The 13,296-nt window shown below is 37.5% G+C and overlaps 1 long non-coding RNA gene across 1 annotated transcript; it reads left to right on the top strand.

Moving 5' to 3' along the window:
- Positions 1–7,766: 7,766 nt before the first annotated feature.
- LOC129750071 (uncharacterized) lies at positions 7,767–8,354 on the top strand. Its single transcript, XR_008738275.1, has 3 exons — positions 7,767–7,897; positions 7,984–8,076; positions 8,143–8,354. It is a non-coding gene; the product is annotated as an uncharacterized LOC129750071 (long non-coding RNA).
- Positions 8,355–13,296: the final 4,942 nt, after the last annotated feature.

A 13,296-nucleotide genomic window follows, 5' to 3' on the forward strand; every position in this document is an offset into this window, starting at 1 on the left:
ACTTTACAAAGCTTAAAGAGTCCGAAGCTATAAAATGAACTACGCAAAACAATCAGCGTAGCCGATGGGACCACAACGTGAAGATGATCTTGGGCGGTCAGGATGATGTTTAATTTAAATGTGAACTTCTTGGCGAGTGTTGCGAAAGTAGCGCTATGCGTGAATTAGACACCCCCTACCGAAGTATTGCCTTAGGGCAGGTACCGGTTTGGGAAAGTTTGGGAAATAGTCTGACGCCCCAGGTGGAGTTTAGGGCATATGTATATACGGATGAGTGTATAACGAATTGACCCATTGTTCCCATGTAGACACGGCACTCGACGTGCATTGGGACCAATTCATAAAATTCCTTCTTCGAATTTACCACCTGGGTAACAAAAAAAAAGAAAAAAAACACATCTGGGAAGACCCCATCATCCACATATTGTTGCAGTGAAAACCGGAACATTTCAGGATGTTCCATGAGCGCGGCCTTCACTGCCACATTAGGGATGCCATCCGGAACCGGAGCTTTGTTCAGCTGAAGGGACTTAGCGATGTCGCGTAGTTCCTCCAGCGAAATCCTCTCCTCTTCACTCGTATCCCAGTCGCATGGGACCCTCGGCCATGTCACTTCCTCGTGCTGTGGGAACAGCTCGTTGACGATCTCACGCAGTTTTGTCGGACACGACTCCTGTGGCACACCTCCGCTCCGCGTTTTGGCCATGACAATCCTGTAAGCGTCGCCCCAGGGGTTGTCGTTGGCGTCCTTGCAGAGTAGACGGGTTGCCGATTGTCCTTCCGCTTGGCCCTCCTTATCATCGCAGCGTCGCATGCGCGTGCGAGTACCTTCTCTAGGTTTTCCGCGGACAGATTTTCCAAGGTCCGCTCCCAGTTTAACACTTCGACAAAGACGTTCCGGTCGAATTGTGTTGTCTTCCAGAGGCGTGCTCCTGTTGTCGTACCTCTTCTACCTGCCCGCGTGCTTGTGCCCACCGATAACGAATCGCGAAGTGATCGCTATCGGTGAACACCTCGCTTACCCTCCAGTCGCTCGTCCAGCCCGGACTGCTTAAGGTGACGTCGATGATGGACTCGCTCCCATTCCTGTGGTAGGTCTTTGTATTGCCTACATTCCCCAGGTCTACGTCTAGCCTTGCCAGTCTAGGCTTCCAGTAGAAGTTGTCCCCTGGGGTTTGTAAGACGGCTACCCCATTCTACGGCCCACGCGTTGAAGTCCCTGCCTATGACAACGGGGCTCCTACCCGTGAGACCTTCGACGATTTAGTCCATCATGACGCCGAATCTCTCCAGAGACCAGACCACCGCGGGGGGGGGGGGGGGGGGGGTGGCGTAGCAGCTACAGACGAAGATCCTGTTGACCTTGGCTATCACGAAAACCTTCTTCTCCAGCCGACACCACCTTTTGTATGGGGTATCTTCCTGTAACCCATATCGCAGCCAGTTTGGCTTTATCGGTTACCCAATTGCTGCCATCCGTGGTCCTGCGGTACGGGTCTGCCACTAACTAAAGCCATCTGCCACAACAGCTGGTGTACTGAGTGGACCGCCTCTATCCCCGCGAAGGTGCAGCCGACGCCTTTTGAAAGGCGGGGCACCTAGGGTTGCCAGCCCTGTATCCTCCACCGCAGTGGAGACACTTTGCGTCTTTGGTGCAGCTAGCCACCTGGTGACCGGCTTCACCACACCGCCAACACCACTTCTGTCTGTTCCCTTGCAAGCGAAAGACTTGTGCCCCAGTTCCACGCACCTGAAGCACCTTTCCGGTTGCTGGGGGATGGCTATCTGGCGATATTACGATGAGAAAGAGTATCAGTGATAAGCTACATCCTTTTCTCACTTCAACAGTTACCGGGTTTGGATCGGACAAGACACCGTCGTGCAAGACCTTGCACAAAAATGCCTCGTACTGTGCTTCGATGAGATGGGCCAGTTTCTCTGGGACTCCTTGTCGCCTTAGAGCCGCTCAGATGTTTTCGTGGTTAAGTCGGTCGAATGCTTTTTCAATATCAACAAACACCAGCAGAAGAGAGTCCTGGAATTCGTTGATTTGTTTCAGTATTATTCGTAGCGTTGTCCACACACACAGATGATCGTCCGAATCCAGCTTATTGCCGTTGGAGTGTAGCGTCGATTTTCTCCTGGATCCTGTTCAGGATCACTTTGCAGAGTACTCTGAGGGTTGTACAGATCAACGTTATGCCTCGCCAGTTACCGCACTCTGTCAGGTCTTCTTTTTTCGGGACCCTTACTAGAATACCCTGCATCCAGTCGGCCGGGAATGTTGCAGTATCCCAGATGTCAGCGAAAAGACGGTGCAACATTTGTGGATTTCAGCAGGGATGCAATCGACACCAGGTGCTTTGTTGGATTTCATGTGTTTGATTGCCTTTTCTATTTCAGCCAGCGAGGGCGCTTTCGAGTTGACGCCATTAATGCGACTTACTGTTGGCGTTTCGAGCTGCGAGTTCTGTTGGAACTATTTGTGACTCGGAAGAGTTGTTTGAACTTCGAAGTGCTCAGTCCATCATTTGAGCTGATCTGTTCGATCGGTCAATAACTGACCTGCTCGGTCTTTTAGCGGTATTCTTGCATTAGTCCTTGCCCCACTGAGGCGGCGGGAAATGTCATAAAGTAATCAGATATCCCATTGGCGGCGGCTCTTTCTCCATCTTCGGCTAAGGAGTTAGTCCAGGCTCTCTTGTCTCGTCTATTAGCTCGTTTAACTGCCTTTTAGAGCTCCGCATAGCTTAGGCTGACCCGGTACACCTGCTCAATTCCAACTTTTGAATATCTTTATGAAAATTTCGTCTCATGGATCCGCTTGTGTGCTTTTTATGTTCATCGAAAGGAAAAAAACATTTGCACACTTTCGGGAGCCTCTAATAGTCATAATCTTTCAGCCCGCGGACCTTAAGGTTTTAATTCCAAAGGATCCAAAGAATAAATGCAATCATTTTTTTTTTACTTCATTGTACATAAAGGGTGTCCACGATGAAATTGCCACACTATGAAAATTCTTGAACTATTCAACCGTTAGGTAGAATTTAATGAAAATTTGGTTCGATTCAGTTTATAGTGCATTGTTTACATCTTGCAAGTTTTAAAGTCCTGTGATCAAAACTCGCGGAAATGGAACAGCGTATGCGTGACAAAATCTTGCGCATTCATAACGAGAACAAGGTATTCGCATCGTTCCATCGCTAAAACGTTGGGAATCGCGAATTCGAGGAATGATTGACCACCGATCGGAAGCCCAGAAGTGAAAGAAAAAGTATTCCGTACATCACCAAAAATCACAACCGCGAAGTTGGGGAATTCAACCGAAAGCTGTGGCTGGGATGTGGCTGAGAAGCTGCACCTAAGCCGAAGTTTTGTCCAGAACGCCAAAACTAAGGCTGGGCTTCGAACGTTTAAGGTACAAAAGGCCCCTAATCGCAACGAGAAGCAGAACAAGTCCGAAAAAATCCGTGCCAGGAAGTTGTATCTCAACATGCTGACGAAAGTTGAATGCTGCATCATGGACGACGAGACATATGTGAAGGCCGACTTCAAACAGATCCCCGGCAACTTGTTTTTCATGGCCAAGGATAGATTCAGCGTTCCAGAGCATGTCCGCACACGACGAACAGACATGAAAGAGTGCCTCCAGAAGCAGCAGCTTCCTCACCTGAAGGCCCACAACGTCCTAAAAATATTCTGGTCGGATTTGGACTCATGCCACAACTCCAAGGACGTGCTGAAGTGGTATGCGAACAATAAGGTCAGCTTCTTGACGAAAATGTTCAACCCTCCCAACACTTCGGAGCTCCGCCTCATCGAGGTACTGGGCGATTATGAAGCAGCACATTCTTAACGACCTAAGGTAGTGAAGACAGTCGAGAAACTGAAGAAAGTAAGGGTATACATGCAAAAAACGGTTGATTCAAAGGTTGTGCAGAATTATTTTGCCGGGGTTAAGGCCAAGGTGCGGGCATTTGCGTATGGACTGTAAATAAAACACGAGTAAAATGGTAAAATGAAGATCAATAGTTATTTTTCAACCCCTGGAAATGTGATGGCAACTCGAATTTCGCGAATCAATTTTGTGTGTGGCAATTCCATCGTGGACACCCTTTAAAGAGCCAACAGTCGGATTTGTGTTCCGAAATTTTCATACAGAAGTTAAAATTCTACTAGGGTAAGTGAGCCTTAACTTGGCATGCTCCTTATCTTGGCATGTCAAAATGCATTTTGGTGATTTTCATGTCAAACATACGCCTGAAAATGGAATAAAAATCAAACATAAAAGAAAAACGCATATGGCAACATTCTGCATAGCATTTGTCCACTAATAAATCCAAATAATTGCGTAATAATTTTTTTTCGCATGACAAACTGCAAAGGAAATTATGATCTTCGGAAAAAATCTAAAATGAACCTACCTTGCTAGTGCATCTGCCGTCTTCGTATTGATTTTAAAAACACACTTCCTTATGGAAAAATCACTACAAATTACCACTGGTTACAGCAAAACATGGCAAAAAATATAAAATTATAACTTATTCCAAACAACGTACATTTTCTATGTAGAATTGAAGAAAATATAAATATTTTTTTTTGCCTTATCTTGGCATGCAATTCCACAAATAGAAGTATGTATGTATGTGTGAAAACGACATAGCAGGCTGTCGGTAGCCGGCGGCCGTTCGTCGGCCGACGGTGCACAGTGGTCTGGAAATTGAAAAGCCGGTCGAAAGTAAAATGAATGATTGAAATAATTTAAAAATATCATGAATGTATTTTGGACTATAACCAATTTATTTATCTCTCAAGTCGACTCAAGCGTATTTGGGATCTTAGTAGGAATTATAATACTTCAATTTGAGCTGCTCTTTCATGGTAAATTTCGAGAACTTTTATTCTCAATAAAATTTACCTCTCAATAAATTAATTTACCGGCTCCGGATCCGAATTGATATCTTGGATCTCAATGTTGTTACTATATCCATACCTAAAAAAATCAACATTTGGAAATAGAGTTTAACGTATTTTGATTTCATTTGATTTGTATTGAAGATGAACATTTGCTGCATATGTGTCGCTTTGAAAGGAATTGTTTTAAAGTTCAAATTATGACACTCTAAATATAAATATAAAAAATAACTGCAATGCAATGTTGAAATACTATGTTGTAACGAGCTTGAGTTTTTATTGTTTTCAATTTCATGTGAAATCAAAAATAATATTTTGACCAAGATTGTTTTTTATTATACATCACTGTGCATCAGCAAGAGGTGATGACGTTGTTCTCTGTAGGAAAGGAATATGCGAAGGAAGCGCTGTCTAGTTCGGGTAATGATTTTGCATGAGTGCGAAAGGGATGCAGCCTTTATTTCATCCAGCTTTCGAATTTGCTATTCGCTTCCATTGCCTATAGTTCCCAAACGAACGAGTGAGATGCAATATATTTCTATCAGGCTGGCTGGAGTAGGCGAAAGTTTGTCTTGTATTGCAATCCGAGTGTACGCATACGATTGCTAGAAAATTCCTAAGGGCAACATTTTAAACATTTATGATTCAAAGAATCGTTCGCTTACTTTAGCTTATGCTTTAGTTTGCTTCTTGCCTCGGTCATAATGGTTTTTAAAATGTCGGTCCTCCTTTTAAGGGAGTGGAATAAAAAAAAATATGAACATTTACTATCTTATGTTAAACTCTTAACTTCAACGGAAACAGATCTTTCATGATTGCATGTTAAAAATTGAGCGAACGATTTGTTTGCTTCATTAATAAGCATATTTATGTCAACCAGTGCAATATTTTGGAACCTGTTTGTTTTAGATTATCATTCTTATAATAGAAATGTTAAATACACAAAAACTGAAATAAACAAGTAAAACTTTTTTACCTAAGATTATCATTCTACATGCAAATATTAATTCTAAAAGTTGATTGACATTTCGTACTTCCGACTTTTTGAAAACAATACAGAACATTCCTTCCGGGATAGTTTCAATGAATTCGTGGGGGCTGTTGTTGTATTAGTGAGGCAAGTTTATTCTAGAGACGGCCAATTTAAGGAACTCATAAAGTGCCAAAATTCGGCGCGGGGGCTACAATAAGGAGCATTTCAATCAAAAGTTTGATCAGGTTTATCTCAAATTATCAACCGCTTTCAAGCAAAGACATATTTTTGCTGCATTTCAGGCTAGTAAGCAATCATATTTGTCGGAGGACTTATGAAGGTACACATTACAGGAAGACTACAATCATGGGAAATCTAGTCAACCATGCTTTAGGGGCCAAGATTGGGTACATTTACCCTACTCACTAGCTTAAAAATAATGTAATAGGCGATGGAAGCTAACTAAAATTTCACCCAATTTTTGACAGATCTTACGGGTTTTTCTTAGGGAGAGAAAGAATATTGCGGTTACTGGGAAAATTTCTAATCGCGCGACGGTAGCCTTCCGTGCGGTAGGCTAGCCGGAGCAGTAAACACAGTTAAAAAATTCACTCTTACTCACTAATTTCATTGAAAAGTTGAGAAGTAAATTCTTGAATCAATCTTCAAATCATTATTTTGCAAGAGAGGACAAAACATGAAGTCATCGGAATGAAATATTATTATTCTTAGTATTCATTGAGATTGAATTAATTACGAGATACACCCAGATTTTTGTATTTACCAGTTTCATTTCATTCAAGGATATTCGTTATCTTCATTCATAACAACACACATGCGTTTTTTTTTTAAGGAAGTCATCTCCTATTCTGGGGAAGAGGATGGAAGCACATGGAAGCTTCTACATTATTAACAGGGAAGAATAACGCGAGAGCGTTAAAATCCCAGACAAAACAAAAAACAATCTATATTATCGAAAACACATTTTTCGATAGCCTGAGAATTAACGAATTTGGCATGACGAAGATTTTTGATGCGATAAATGCGTCTTTGATACTTTATATGCTGATCGAATTCAATTATGTTGTCGTTAAAATGTAACAAATCGTATATGAGAAGTTAAAAAAGGAGTTGTGTACGGTGAATAATCTATTCAATGAAAGATCGCTACAGTGTCGTCGAACTCTAAACTTGTTTAAACAACTACAGGTTTTCATTTTTTTTTCGTGAATTTGTCCGCTGATTGACCCCATCGAAAACAGGTTTTTTTTATTATTCATTTTTCCTTGATTTTGACCGCTGATTGACCAAGCTCTAGGCAAACACAATTTTTTGTTTTATAAACAATAGATAATCCGATAATAATATTTGGTATACATGTTTGTTTGACAACTTTTTATTAAATCATCTTTCAATGTTTTCCGTTAGTTGATCCGATTTATCCGAATAATCCTTATGTAGAACAATGCTCATTTTTTTCTTGAATACTGTAATTTTTTTTACAGTGGTACTCTACGGGAGCCCAAATCAGCTATCGCAGAAATAGAAAAAAAGAGTGGATCAGCAATAACTTTTCGCTTCCATCGCCTATTTTGGTAAAAATGTTCAATTTGTCAATTCAATCTGGCTGCCAAGAATGATTTGTCATAAAAAATGCACCAATTTTTGTTCAATCTAATGATCAAATAAAGCCGTGCATGTGCTCGATTATTTGCATTCCAAAAGAGATAAATTAAACAGCTGGAACGAAAATATTTGTTCAAATTGAACTGTGAAAACGTTTGATCGAGCTCAAAAACTGAATGCGTTTTCAAACCTTTTCTTAAGTTATCTTTTTATTATAAAAAGATCATTTTATCCTAGTGAACTATTCAGTCGCTTGCAGCATCTGTTTAAGTATTGTTTCAGTTGGAGCTAAATTTTAAAATCATGAAATTTGTTGGTGCCTTTGTGCTGTTTGTGGTCCTGGTGCTGGCTGTAGATGAAGCCCAATCAGCTGTTACTGTTATGGTAAATATATTTTATGTTCTGCACAAAAAATAATTTTTATTGAAACAATTTACATTCATCGCACTTGTTGTTTTTTATACCATAAGGCTAAATCCTGTGCTGAATGCAAAAGACAGGGAGCAACAAGTTGTGTGACGCTCTCAGGAGAATATAAAGGACTTTTTGAATGCAAAAGAGTGGTAAGCAAAACACCACAAATCATCAATAAGTATATGAAAATTGAAACTTTTCTTTCATATTTGTAGACAAAAATAACAGATTGCTATACATGTGCCTCGAATTCTGCTCCCTACGGTTCAAAATGCAAATCCGGCTATCCAACCGAGTGTATACTAAATCATTGATAGACGCACTGCATTCAAGGATATCAGAAGAAAAATTGAAAAGTTTCGGTCCATTAAAAATGTATGCGTTGTGAGTTGATAAAAACTTAAATTAAATGCCATTTTGAAACCCATGATATCGGCTTTCACTGCTGTAAAAACAAAAAGATGAATGAAATCCTTTGAAGTATCGGTACAGAATGAAAGGGCTCAACGAGTAGTAGCCAAATTTTGTTGACTCACGCCATGATGAAATTCAAAATGGCAGATTAATCTTTTATCTCCTATGATTCAAATTATGAGGAAAAAGTTTCTATCTGTTAACAATTTTTGAAATCGTCTGAATAATAAACAATAATAATAAAGAACTGAACGAGTTCAGCACGGGTTGCAAATTGATCGAACTTCGAGGTGAACTTGTCCATGTTGTTTGTGGATCTCGTTTTTTAGCCTTTTCCCTCAGATTTAAGTTTTTTTTTGCCTTGAGAGCATAGGAGATGGAAGCTTGAATCTGAAGAAAAAGCTTAAATCGGAGAGATGTTCTTCACACGGATTGTATATGGTTGCAGGGATCTGTTTAAAATCAGAGGCCGGCAATTCTATTCCAACCGTATTGAGCATATCTCTCAGATTTCCCTACAGATTTCCCCTTTTTTTGACAAATTTAAGCTTTTTTCTTCAGATTAGAGCTTTCATCTCCCATGCACTCAAGCCAAAAAAGCTTAAATCTGAGGAAAAAAAACTTAAAAACGAGGATCACCAAGCCTTATTTGAAAGATTTATTTATTTATTTATTCATAATTTACATGGCCATCAGCACATAGAGGCTATTCAGGCCGAAGGTTTTTACAAATGTTTTCTTATAAACTAGATTAGTAAAATTTAAATCTAAATTAGTGTATATAAATCTGATTCCTTGATGAACTCTAAAACTCTGTTAAGTGTGACGATATCATCGGATAATGATTTAACGCTAATATCAAACTTCAATCTAAGGTTTTCATATTTTTTACAGTCATTAAAGATGTGATTAATTGTTTTTCTCGAGTCGCATTCCAAACAAATAGGAGGGGAAGATTTAGTCATCAGATATCCGTGCGTTAAGTTTGTGTGCCCAATACGTAATCTTGATAGAACAACTGAATCCCTTCTATTTCCTATATACGAAGTATCAAATTTAGAAACACACGATTTGATGGATTTCAATTTGTTATCAGTAATATTATTCCAGTAAGATTGCCAACTAGTCAATTTTTCGTTTAATAAATGAACTGAAGTCATAATGAGTGATTTCGTGTAAAATTATGTACTTTCATGTGCCTCTTTTGCAAGGGCATCTGCCTTTTCGTTTCCTTTAATGTTAAAATGACTTGGAATAAAAAATATTTTTACTTTTCTTTGAGAATCTATAATTTGCTTATGGAGGTTATAAATTATGTTACATAATGGATGTTTTAAATCAACTGTTTTTAACTTCATTAAAGAACTAAGAGAATCAGAAAAAATAATAAAATTTCTATGATCATTGTTGATAATATATTCCAACGAAAACTTAATAGCCATGAGTTCTGCACTGAAAATTAAAGTCTGGGAATCGAGCCTAGTTTTGAAAATATAATTATTACTTTGATCGTAGAATGCACAACTTGTTGAATCATTATTCAATTTCGAACCATCAGTAAATAACAGTTGGAAGGATTTATGTATTTCGATAATTTCCAAATATTTGCTTTTGATAACCAAAGGATTCATAGAAGATTTTTTGTTTTCTGTAAAAGATAAATCTATGTCTATTTTTTTATATGACCATGAATTCAAAACAGATCTGAATGCTCCTATAGCCAGACGAATACCAGTGTTATGTACGCTATCTAATGTTTTTAATGTATTCTCAGAAGCACATCCATATACAGTACAGCCATATTCTAAGCGAGATAAAATTAAAGCATTATGCATTTTTAAAAGTGTGGCTCTATCAGCACTGAACTTTAAGCTACTTACAGATTTCAAAATATTCATTTTTCTCATACAGTTGGATTTGGTTTGCTTGATGTGTTCAGTCCAGTTTAATCGTTTATCAAAAATTAATCCTAAAAACTTTACAGAATTTTGATAAATTATTTTTTGATTGTTAAGATAAATATCAGGGTCTTCATGAGGTTTTAAACGTCTACAAAAATGAATAGCTTTAGTTTTTTGAGTGGATATTTTAAATCCGTGTTGTTTTGTCCATTTTTCAATTTTATTCATGGTTTTTTGCATTTGAGATTTAATGTGCCGGAGATTTTTTGAACGGATAGATACTATTATATCATCAGCATAAAGTAAAATGTTAATTTTTTCGGAGGCTTTACATTGAATAATGTCATTTATAGCTATCAAAAATAATGTTACACTAAGAATAGCACCTTGAGGTAAACCGTTTTCCTGACAGTATTCTTTTGAGAACCTATTACCTTGAATAACTTGGAAGCGTCTATTAGTTAAAAAATTTATAATAAACTTTATCATATTTCCATTGATTCCCATTTTCAAAGCACAATTTATAACATGACGTTTCCATGTTGTATCAAAAGCTTTCTCCAAATCTATCAGTACTGATACCAAATGTTCTCTCTGGCAAAAGGCGTCGCTTATCTCGTTTTCTAAAATGGATAAATTGTCTAAAGTGGAATGATCCTGCCTGAAACCAAATTGAAATTTTGATAATTTATTTGTACATTCTAAATAATTTATAAGTCGTCTGTTTAACATTTTTTCAAAAATTTTACAAAGAACACTAGTTAACGAAATTGGGCGATAATTTTCACAAAATAGAGGATTTTTTGGGGTTTTGCTATAGGCACAATAATAGATTTTCTCCAATCATCCGGAAAACTACCAGATAACCAAATTTTATTATAAAATTCTAATAAATAAAGTTTATTTTCAAGATTTAAGTTTTTTATCATGCTGTAATGTATATCGTCATATCCTGGGTTAGATCCTCTACATTTTGTTAAAGAAAATTCGAATTCTTCTAAAGAAAATTTTGAGTTATAGTTTTCACAATTGCTTGCTACAATCAATGGAGTCTTTTCTATCCTCTCTTTGAAGATTAAAAAATCTGTTGTATAATTTTCAGATGATGAAATTTTAGAAAAATGTTCACCTTATTTCTCTAGGATGTCGCTAGTATCTGTAATGATATCACTATCGGATTTGAGGCTTGCTATCATTGTAGATGAATGGACTCCGCTTATACTACGAATTTGTTTCCAAACTCGAGATAGCGGAGTGTTTTGGTTTAGTTTAGAAACAAAATCTTCCCATGATTTTCGTTTTGTTTCTCGGATTTTCTTTCTAGTTTTGGCTTTTAGTATTTTATATTGTTTTTCATTTTCCGATGAAGGGTTTAATTTGAAAATTCTAAGTGCTTTCTTTCTTTGTTTAATAAGGTACCCTATTGAAGGTTCCCACCAAGGGACAGACTTTTTTGGAGGAGTGCTTTTTGTTTTTGGGATACTCGTACAGGCAGCGTTTTCAATTGTAGATGCAATGTGAGAGTTTAGAGAGTCTATATCAAAGTTATCAAGAGAGAGCTTAAAGCTTGCCGCATTTTGAAACTTAGTCCAATCCGATCTCTCAATTATCCATTTTGGACGTCTATTTGCTGGAGGTAGGGTCAAGTGGGGTAATTATGAACACGGGGTAATTCCGAACAAGTGCCATACGCGCTGCTGTGGGGGATGAATTAAAACAAAAAGTTCCAAAAGTGGTAGTTTAACATAAAATTGATAGCTATAAGCTGTTTCTGATCTATTTTCAAATCCTTATGATATCATTTCAGAGGTTTTAAAAACCCATTACCTCGAGAAACGGAAATCGTTTTCGACAATGTTCAATGTTTTGAATATCTGATCTTAGGAAATCCAGCTGGAATGTTGTTATCACCTGTTTTACATCCAGTTTATGATGCTTTATCTTGATTTTGAAACATTTTTGAAAAATTTTATTCGCACTGGTGCACAGATGAGTGTTCATATTTACCCCATAGTTTTCGTCCTATGGGGTAATTATGAACACACATTTCCTGACATTTCTTTGGCTTTTTGATGGTCTAATGTTTTATTCATCAACTTAGGGGGCCATTCATTTATTACCCAAGCATTTCCAGACCCCCTTCCCCCTCCTCCCCTTGTAAGAAATTTCTCACAAAAATACCCCCCCCCCCTTCTGTAAGATCTTAACACAGGACCGTGAAGAAATCATAGCCAGGAAAAATCAACACTCGGCATTCTATATCCCAGGAACTTACTGGACCAAATTTCATGAATTTCATAATTAAATTAAGTCCGCAATGTGTTAAGTTTTGATTTTTTGAGAAATTGATTTTTTTTTCTTCCAAAAACGAGATTCCGATTTAGAAAAAAAGCTATGCCAGTTCTTATCAGTCTTTGAAAAAATGTTTTGCACACATTTTTATCAAAACTTAATAAAACTTCACTCAAGAGTGAAAAAAATTTATAAAACAGAAATTTAAGAAAAAACTAAATCAGCATCTAAACGAGTCTGAATTTTGTTTAAAAAAAATAGTGGTAAGAACTTGCTTTTTGTTGATAGAAAAAAATGCAGTCAAATGTTTTCTCAGGTTTAGTGAGTGGTGCGTACGGATAGTAATACCGAAACCGAAAACCTGTATACCAGGAATAGTTTTCTAACACCGAATAAAGGTTTTAAGTCCTTCCAAAACCAGTTTTTTTGTATTGATAAATAACAAGGTTATAAACTAGACTTGGAAATTTTTTTTATTATACTAAAAATAAAATTCACCATTTTTTAAAAAAAGGTTTGCTGCTCGAGCTTTCATATATTACCGTGTGAAATTTAACATTATTATGAACGTTAAATCTCTGTGGTCAACATTAAAATACTTATATGAAAAACCACGATAAATTTAATAGATAAATAAGTCCACAAAACAAAGATCAAAAAGATAAACTTTCTTGTATGTTTGGACAACGTGCTGCTTTTGAGAGCATTAGAATTACAGCAAAGAATAATTGTTTATGAGTTACATTCGGTTAACAAAGATCC

This window comes from Uranotaenia lowii, chromosome 1 (assembly GCF_029784155.1).
Source record: "Uranotaenia lowii strain MFRU-FL chromosome 1, ASM2978415v1, whole genome shotgun sequence".
In the NCBI taxonomy this organism is placed as follows: domain Eukaryota; kingdom Metazoa; phylum Arthropoda; class Insecta; order Diptera; family Culicidae; genus Uranotaenia; species Uranotaenia lowii.